Raw genomic sequence first — 10324 nt, forward strand, 5'->3', positions numbered from 1 at the left:
ATGCCAATTGAGAAACTGTTTGTTTTTATAGATGTATGCTGTGATATGTTTTATGAAAAGTGGTACATTCAGACACACATAAGTAATTTGGAATTTGTATTTAAATAATATATATTTTTTGACTGAAAACATAGCTTAGCTCATGCATGGACAGTATCTGTTTGTTAAGCATAATGTTTCATTGTTACATATTTGTAATGTGTTTGTCTTTTTTTCCTTTTTTTTTCCCCCAAGTGCCTATCCATCCTATCAAATCCTGGTATGAGCTAACAATCTGCTTGTGTGTACTTTTGAAAAATAATAATTTATTATATAGAATATGCTGACAGCAAATATTTCTCTTAATCCAGACTTTCTTTCCTTTTCTTCATATTCAATCACTGGCATATACATCCATGATCTTTGAAGACTTTAGAAACATAGTAAAAATGAAGACAGCATTTTCCAAATGATGGTGATGTTTTTGTGGCTCTCCATTACTGTGTTTTTGGTTTGGTTTGGTTGGTTGGTCGGGTTCTTTATCGTAGAAATGGGCTACGAGTCACAAAGATCACTTATTTTTTTCTCAGTTAATTCTTATATTGTTTTTAGCTTAATTTGTTATTTGCAATTTCTTTTTTTCTCATTTAGAGACAGAAAGTTACTGTGATTAAAATAAAAACAAACAAAACCAAAAACAACAAAACAGAATGAAATTACTTTTCTAACTACCTAAGGATCTGGCATTCACCCTTAGATCACTGATGGTATTTTAGGTAGTTCTCACCTTATTAATTTTACAACACAGAAAGCTGTGTGCCATGCTGCAGAGTTCTTGGATACAGCTATACTGAAGTGATTTAATTTTTTGATTCTGATATTTTATATCCAAATGTGTATGTGTTATGTTTTATATCACAGCATTGGTGGTATAGTGGTGAGCATAGCTGCCTTCCAAGCAGCTGACCCGGGTTCGATTCCTGGCCAATGCAGTCTACCTTTTGGTGTCCTTCTGGGGTTCATACTGGGACCAGTGCTGTCTATATCTTCATCATGGCATAGAGAGGGGGATTGGGTGCACCTTTACCAAGCTTGCAGATGGCACAAAGCTAGATCTTGAAGAACTGACCTGAACTCCCTATACCTGCAATTCTTAATCTGTGATAAAATGGACATCAGTGCCTTTTTTCTTGCTGGTTTTGAGAAGCTGCTGGGGGCCTTCCTCCTTTAATCCTGTTTGCCAATTACCTTACTATTTGTGGCTTAAGGCTGATTGAAGAGCTTTCTGTTTCTGATCTATGGTACTGCTATAAGTCCTACTGTAAGATGGAGTCGTTCCAGTCACAGTGCAGAAACTCAGTAATTTCTCTCTAGACACCTGCCTCCCTAAAGGATATCTTTATAGAAGACACGTAGTGTTCACTGAGCTCCATAAGGATGACTCCTCAGTTGAATGTGATAGGTTACTAGCACTGCATTTCTTTTGACTAGTCCTTTTATCTGTTTAATGGTGAATGAAATCAGTATTTGGATTTTTGTTGAAAAGTTTCAGGAGGGATCATTATCATGTAGCTCAAAATGTCTTCTGCTAGAATAGTGTCCAGTGTCCTGCCTTGGAAAAGGGCCAGGTTAAACTTTTTGTGCCCAAATCACTTTGTTAGTGATCTTCCTACAGGAAAAGTGACTTAGCTTACTCCACTGACAAGCTCTTTAGCAGTCTAACATCTGTGTACAGTCCTTAGTGCACTGGGAGGCCTAAAGCTGGCCAGCACAAACTGAGATCAAAAGTGGGCCTGACAGGAAAGTGTTGTGAAGAGTGTGAAGTAGACACAATGGTGTAATCAGATTTCTTTTTGCTTTTTCAGTGAAAGATTCCTGCTGATGTTTTAAGACTGACATAGCTCAAGCATGTTCCTTAAGGCCAGAGAAGTGAGAGCACTGTGTTGATGTCCACTGCTGGAGAACTGAAGCAGTCAAAAATGTAAGTTTATTGCAGTCACACAGGTCACAGTTTTATGCATTTTAATCCAGAATATTTTCTTGTGTACTTACAGCTGAACAGTAATCAGTAGAAAAGCTTTCAAACTTTTGAAGGTGGAGTGTGTTTTATATTGCCATCCATTACATGCATCTTTCACTCTGGATTCTTGATGTAATGCTTGTTGTCTGGAAATCTTTGGATAAGGCTTTTATAGGTACTAACAGTCTCAAGGACTATCATCCTAGTGATAATAAATCATTCCCCCTCAGAGAAGAGGTTTTATTGACAACAGTAATATTATTTCCAGGAGGCAAGTTGCTTATAAACAAGCTTTTTTTGTTTGTTTGGCAGACCTGATCAAATACTCGATTAACATATTGTAGTACTTCTATGGCAGATTGATCTGCTCCATTCAGAAGTGGTAGGGAAAAGGATGTTTTTATATTTAGAGACTCTGCTGCTATCTGGCCTTCCTCTTAGGGCTGAATAAACAGTGTTTTTACCTTTCGATTTATCAACAATGAAAGTATTTCATATGCCACTCTTCCTTTTGGTGGTACTACTACAAATTGAAGCCAGGTCTTGCTGGTTAAGCCTTGCATGCTTTTCATCCAGTTCAATCTTTCAAAAAAATCTTTGATAACATCTAATTTCTAGAGCAGCTCCCATCAATGTCTCAGGCATGCCAAGCCCTGGTTCATTATCACCGTGACCACATTCCTATTCTTAGCAAAGATTCTCCTTTGCAGAACAGCAGCCTACTCTGCTGTGGCAGCAGTCCACTTACTAATTTACAACTCCACCCACTAAATGCCATTGTGAATTATAAACTACCCAAGTAAACCATGTATTTTTAACAGCCTTAATTTTGCCATCCTGCCTGTTTATAAAAGTCACAGACCTTTTTTGAGTGCAGAAATGCTAAGCTGGCATTTCAGGTTATTCTTGGGACATTGGCTATTCCTCCACAGTAAGGTTTCCTCCTCCTGAAAAAAGTCAGTATACCAGTATGTTGCAAAATGCAAACTGTTTTGAAACAATGTTTCATCCTCTTTCTAGGGGGAAAAACCTTAAATCTGTAAAAAGAGCCCAGCCTAGGAGCTTCTAATTCTTTGTGCAAATCCTTTGCTAGAACAAGAGCAAACTGATCTGATTCTGTTCTAGGCTTTATTTCCAATTTGTTTCTGAATTTCTTGCCATGCAGTAGTGAATTAGGTCCTTTTCTTTATAAAACACATAAAACATGGTAATGACATCAATATCTACATGCCATTGTTTAGGTTGGTTTGTTGTATTGTTGTTTTGTTTGTTTGCTTAATTTGATTGTACTGGAGCAGAGATGACATTTGAACTGAAATGGAATTTGCTGCAGCAAATTTCACCCACAGTCTGGTAGTCACTAACAGGTGCTTAGCTCAAAGCACACAAGTGGCCCCTTTCAGAGGATCAGTGATTCAAAACCCAACTTTTCTCTTTTTTTCTTACAGATACTTCATGGCTTGCCATATTGGAGAATGGCTTGATAATCAATACAGTTATATGATGTCTTCGGTACCCTATCAAAGCTGCTAAGTACATGGATTCATAAGTAGTGCTAGTTTATTTTTGTTTAATGTAGAATAGAATTAACCAGGTTGGAAAAGACCTTTAAGATCATCAAGTCCAACCTATCACCCAACACCATCCAATCAACTAAACCATAGCACCAAATGCCTCATCCAGTCTCTTCTTAAACACTTCCAGTGATGGTGACTCCACCACTTCCCTGGGCAGCCCATTCCAATGGCCAGTCACTCTTTCTATGAAGAACTTCTTCCTAACCTCCAGCCTAAACCTCCCCTGGCACAGTTTGAGACTGTGTCCTCTTGTTCTGGTGCTGGTTGCCTGGGAGAAGAGACCAACCCCCACCTGGCTACAACCTCCCTTCAGGTGGCTGTAGACAGCAATAAGGTCTCCCCTGAGCCTCCTTTTCTCCAGGCTAAGCAACCCCAGCTTCCTCAGCCTCTCCTCACAGGGCTGTGCTCCAAACCCCTCCCCAGCTTTGTTGCCCTTCTCTGGACATGTTCCAGCAAGTCAACATCTTTCCTAAACTGAGGGGCCCAGAACTGGACACAGGAGTCAAGGTGTGGCCTAACCAGTGCTGAGTACAGGGCAGAATGACTTCCCTGCTCCTGCTGGCCACACCATTCCTGATACAGCCCAGGATGCCATTGGCCTTCTTGGCCACCTGGGCACACTGCTGGCTCATGTTCAGCTTACTATCAACCAGTACCCCTAGCTGTTGTTTAAAACATGCGAGTTCCAGAAGCGTGTCACATAATAAGGTTTTAAATATCCTTTTCGTCTTTTGCCTTTGGTGTTCATTGTTTGCCCATGACATAGACTAACTTTGAAAAACAGTAAAATGACAGAGAAAATGTGTCACAATAAAATTTCAGAACCAGCCAAGGTAAGGTGAGAACCAGACAGAGCCTATGATATTGCTGAAGATCATTACGCTACTGGAAATCTTGCTTTGAGACCTGGTTGAGAATTCATACAGGAAGACAAAGTGGTCTGGACTAATATATTTTCCTTTTGTCAGCAGCTTCTGGCCTCCATCTTCCTAACCCCAGAGCTCAGGTATAGTTTTGTAGAGCAAGGATAATGGCTCTGGAAGACGTTGAGCAGGATCAGAAGAACCTGAAACTAGCAGAAGATAGCATCTCTGTAGGTTGCAGCCTGCTGTTGATAGGAACAGTCAAGGGAGAGGAGAGTACCTTTAAATAATATGAAAATATATGCTTGCGTTTCTCTGGAATTAAGCGCAAGCTGAATGATCTTGTTCATACTGCAAGAATTTCAACTCTCTGTATTTTTTTAAGTCCAGTTTCTTACAATTTCAAATGAATGTCCTACATTTATTATCTTGCTTTACTAGGATTATGGTTTAGGGGAAATTTCACTTGGATGTTTCTAAAGTTATATAATCCTATATTTCTCTATAGTGAAAAATGAAATTCAAGTTCTATAAACGGAGAATTCCAATATTGTTCTGACATTTACTGATGACATTCCAACCTGTAGTAACTTGATGCAGATATCCTCAAGCACCTACATGTTTTATGAAGCATTTATGACTCAAAACCAGAAATTTAAATACTTCTTGTCCTGCTTGCATTTCATGTGATATTTCCCTGGACAGAATCATTCAGAGGAGCTTGCTGAATTCTCTTTCACTGTGCACATTGAAAAACAGAAGGGAAGTGCGGTTGGTTCTAATGATATATTTCTAGTAGTAGACCCATCATCCCAAGATCTGAAACAAAACCAACCTCCCTAGAGTGAAATAAATCCCAGTAACAGAAAAAAATGCCCTCCGTGCTGTTGTTTTGTGGAAGACATCCTTTGAATCCTGCTAGGTACTGCTTGTTTATAGCATTCTTGGCATGATTCCACTCCCAAACTTAGTGTGCTTAAGGAATACTCTTATCTGCTGGCGGTACTGGGAACAGTGATCTCCACTGCAGTTCCTGTTTTTTCTAAGAGACCACTTGCTAGGATTCAGCTCTTCTGGATTCAGTTACCAAGCTAATGTCTGGAAACAGAATGACTTTATCAATTACATACAGTAAGTCTTATTTCTTTCTAAGAGTGTAACCATTTCTCAATTATTGTCATCACATCTGGATTTGAATGGTGAATATCAACAATTTCACTTCTGTCTCCTCACTATATTTAATGAACTAAAATTATGTATTAAAATAGTAACTTTGCTCCACCCATCCAGTCCCCTTTGGAGCACTTTCCATTGTCACATTAATGGAAAAAATAGTGTCTGTTCTTGTGCAGGTATGTTTTACGAAGGTGCTTTATTTGAACAGTCAAGCAAAGTGTGAAGACTCCAAATACCCAAGGACCCTGCATTTCTTAAGCCCTCTAAGCACCCTTTCAACACTGTGCCTTATGGCAAACTCGGCTTACGCTCAATCTAACCGTTCTTCGTGGTTTCTAAAAGGACATCTTGATAATATGGTTGTCCTTTGAACAAAGAAATTTGTGACCTGACTTCCTCCTTTCAAACTTTTTTCCAGGCAGGAGCAAACACATTTTCTAAAGCATATTTTGGAATTTAGATCAGAGTTACATTACAAATACCTTTGCACACATTAGAGTTTAATGCCTGGGTTTTCTATTCACTGCAGCTGCAACAAGCCAAGTGAAGATGTGACTTAGCCCCACGATTTGTTATACAATTCCATTTTGTCTTTGCTTTGTATCTTGCTATTTACATTAGCTGTGGGAGTTTCAGAAACTCCCGAGGATGTACATCCTAGGGATTATACAATTCTACAGCGAACACTTTGTTTTGAATAGCCATTTCATTTTTCTCACAAATGGCACATTTCAGTGACAGCTGTAATTGGGCCAATCAAGTACCGGAAACAAGACAATCAAGCCAAAAAAAACTCAGTGGGAACTTGGTAATTATCCTCTAGTGCTATTTCTTTCTGTTTGCCTCTAGCACATGTAGCCCAAATCTGACCGGAAATCTGTAAATCTGTAATAGCAACTGCCCTCTTTAACAGATTCTCTAGAAATCACCTTATTCAGCCCTAAATTTGCTGGGTTTTCTTGTTTTGTAAAAACTTATGTTTTAAAATCTTACAGTTACTAGACTCACAGTATCATTTACTCAAACAGGGGAAAAGTGTATTTTACTCCAGCTATTACCGCCTCAGTAAATATTTTAGCCTGGAGAAAAGGAGGCTCAGGGGAGACCATATTCCTGTCTACAACTACCTGAAGGGAGGTTGTAGCCAGGTGGGGGTTGGTCTCTTCTCCCAGGCAACCAGCACCAGAACAAGAGGACACAGTCTCAAGCTGTGCCAGGGGAGGTTTAGGCTGGAGGTTAGGAAGAAGTTCTTCATAGAAAGAGTGATTGGCCATTGGCATGGGCTGCCCAGGGATGTGGTGGAGTCACCATCACTGGAGGTGTTTAGGAAGAGACTGGATGGGGTGCTTGGTGCCATGGTTTAGTTGATTAGATAGTGTTGGATGATAGGTTGGACTTGATCTCAAAGGTCTCTTGCAACCTGGTTAATTCTGTTCTATTCTCTTTGTTTATAATAGTGAGCCTTGTACTTCATTGTGCCTGTCCGCAAAGAAAGATGTATCTTCAAGCTGTAGGCTTGGATTAATTACTGAAGGGTATAACCAAGGTTGCCGGATTTGTTTTCAGGTTTTAGTGATTTAACATCTACGTTGGTCTAGGATAATATAAATTAAGTGCTTGCAAAAGGAGATCAAAATGAAGACTCATATACACTTGCAAAGTTTTGTTAAAGAGCATATGGATTACAGAAACCCTCCCAAGATGAATGCCCAAGCAGTTTGTTTTGGATGGATGGCTTGATGTGGAATGGGTAGTTTTAGGTACAATGTCTGACTGTGCTGTCAAGTTGCTCTAAGGAGGAGATTATTTCTTATATGATAGATGAGGCCTCTGGTGGGGCATGTGAGATGTGGTCAGACTTCCTGAATTATCTTACCATTGTATGTATTTGATTAACCATTCAGAAGCTCAAGTTCCTGAATTTAAAAATCTGGAGTTAATTATCCTTCCTTAATGTTTATCGCACTGGAATGGATTAATCATCCTTTGAACTAGATTGTTTCCATACTGATACATTACTCAAGATTAACTTTGATTTATTAAAATTTTATTAACTAGAAATCCATAGGCCATTAACAAAGGCTCTCTGTCAGCACCAGTCTCAGACATTTCCTTCAAAGCAGTAAACTCTTCTCAGTAAGCTTCTCTGTTTATTCTGCTTCTGCAGCGGCTTTAGATGATGTTCTCTGTGCTCTTGCCCATTGCTAGCAGAGTCTGTTGCCAGTGCTCAGAGGCAAAAGCACACATGGTGGCATTCAAAGTCTCACACTTGTATGAGAAATGTGTGGACATGTAACGTATTTCAGACATGTACACAAACATTAAAAAAAAAAGGGTTGTGAGCAAAGTGTGAGTTTGTATATTTGTGGTTGCATTTATTGTGCCCTCAATTCAAACTATGCTAATTTTGTCTGGCTTACCGGCTATTGCCAGCTAAATGAAATAATACTCCCATACAGAAGTATCTTAGAATGCTTGGCTTTGTTCCTCTACTTTCCTTCCCTTCCTTCTTTAAAAATAACGTTTTCACAGAGTTTTGTTGGAAAAGAAACTCGAATTTGTGAACTTTGGTATCTTTGCTTGGAGACTGTATGCAGCTTTTCCCCCACATCCTCAGACATGCTGTTATTCTTAGTTGAGAATAAACAGAGAAAAGAAGTTTTAATTCACACAATGTGAATTATATTAAATGAAGCAACTTCTATACTCAGTCTCTGGCTAATCCACTTTCTGATATTCTAACAGTATCTGATAGAGTCAAGGCCCAGAATTTTGTTGCAACTCCATAGAAGTTTTGCCAGTGATGTAATACAGCTAGGACTTTGCCGTCCGCTTTTCTACTTACTGTGTGTGAAGTAGACGCCTGTAGCTGTTTTCTGAACCTAGAACTGTGGACCGATTTAACCTGGCCATGAACAAGTACAGCACCTTTTCAGTCAGATCCTGGTCTTGCCCACTTGACAATGTCTGTATTAAATGTTCACAGAGCCCGTAGGACAAAAATAACTTCCATGTGTTGAGTCACTTAGATCTGCCAAATGTGAGGAATTATTTTGCCCATCATAATTCAATGTTTGAATTTGGCAGTTCCAGTGGCATTGCACCACAAATCACATTTCTTAAATATGTCTCTAATGATGTAAAATTCATAGGGTAAGGCACCTGGTAACCATCTGACAGTGTCAAGACATTTGATACTAATTTCAGAGCTCTTACTATTCCACTATGTAAAACTTAGTCTTGCCATCTTGGTAGTTAATATACATATGTGCTGGGAAATAAAAACACTGTGTTTGGACTGCATACCTGTCTGCGGTGACTTGGCTGTGGCCACATTTCTGGAATTAGAAGTAACAGACAGTGTTCATATGAATGCCTCTCATGAAAACATGTTGCTGACAGCTGTTGTATTTTCTAGGCACTAAAACATTAAAAGAAGCTATATTTAGATTCCTTTAAATAAATAATCGGGGGATTTGTAGTTCTTAACAATGACCTTAAACTCTGTGAAACCAAATGATAAATTTGGGTTGAATCTCTGGAGCATCTGTTCAAGACTAAGGATGTTGAATAGCTTTTCAATTACATTGACATCATTAGTTGAAACCCTTCTTCATCATAATTATATCAAATCTTATAAACAAAAGGAGGTTATGATTGAAAGTTGTCAAACTAGATTAACATTCTACTCAGATCAAACAGTGAAACTTATATAGGGCACCCAGGAAATCCCAGGCCAATATCCTGAAATAAATTACCTTTTTATTATTCTACTTTATTCTTCCCAAATACTCACTGTATATCAAACTCCTCATTCGCCTCCATTTGCTTTGAGAAGTTCTATTTTTCATATGTTGGACAAAGAAACTCTTGTAAAGCTGTGCTTGCAAGTGAACAGGCCCTAATTTTAGCAAAATTCTACCTAGTGCATCTTTCAATGTTAGCAGCTCAGGTACCTGCCATCTCCTGTGTCCTTACTAGCACGGGAATCAATAACTGGAAAAAATCACACTATAGCATTGCAAAAAGAAGACAAGAAAAACCTGCAGATGCCCACTTGTCAGACTACTGAAGTAAGTCCTGCTGTTGAGAGGCATGAGTATCCATGAGCTTTCACACTGAGAAACTGTCCTGCCCTTGCAGACATCCTCTGAGCCCCAGGCACATCCAGCCCTGGTAAGCAGGAAAAAAAAACCCAACCACCAAACTCTTTTCTTCCTGCCTTGAGGATCAAAAGGAACTGGAACCATCTGAGCAACCCTTTGCTTTTACTTGGCACTGGATATTCTGTCCCTTGCATCATCAGTAGTGGTTGAGAAGTTTTCCACAGGGAAGGGTAGTTTGCATGAATCTGAAAGGCTTTTTTGCCTTTCTCACCATTTCAAATAGACTTTCAGAGCTGGAGAGCTTGTGAACTGGAGAAAACTAGACAAAGTGGTATCTCTGCTGTACGATCGGGAGTTCTTTGCAGTTAAGTGACACAAGGAATCAGTCCCCAAGAATAAATACCAAGCACCTGGTTGAACCTAGAATCTTGGGGTTTACCATCCCATTCCCAAGTAAACTCAAAAATCGAGGAAGTTTTAGATTCTCCAAATACAGGCATGTGACAGGAGCTGAATGAGCATGGAAGTGCACACACACCAGATCCAATTTATACCTTGGAAAATGTTGATACAACTGTTTTAAAAAACAATTTGTCATTCAAT

At 39.2% G+C, this 10324-nt stretch overlaps 1 non-coding gene across 1 annotated transcript; it reads left to right on the forward strand.

Moving 5' to 3' along the window:
• The first annotated feature begins 899 nt into the window (after positions 1–899).
• TRNAG-UCC (transfer RNA glycine (anticodon UCC)) lies at positions 900–971 on the forward strand. The gene has a single exon. It is a non-coding gene; the product is annotated as a tRNA-Gly (tRNA).
• The last annotated feature ends 9353 nt before the right edge of the window (positions 972–10324 follow it).

The sequence above is a fragment of the Dryobates pubescens genome, chromosome 11 (genome assembly GCF_014839835.1).
Source record: "Dryobates pubescens isolate bDryPub1 chromosome 11, bDryPub1.pri, whole genome shotgun sequence".
Lineage (NCBI taxonomy): Eukaryota > Metazoa > Chordata > Aves > Piciformes > Picidae > Dryobates > Dryobates pubescens.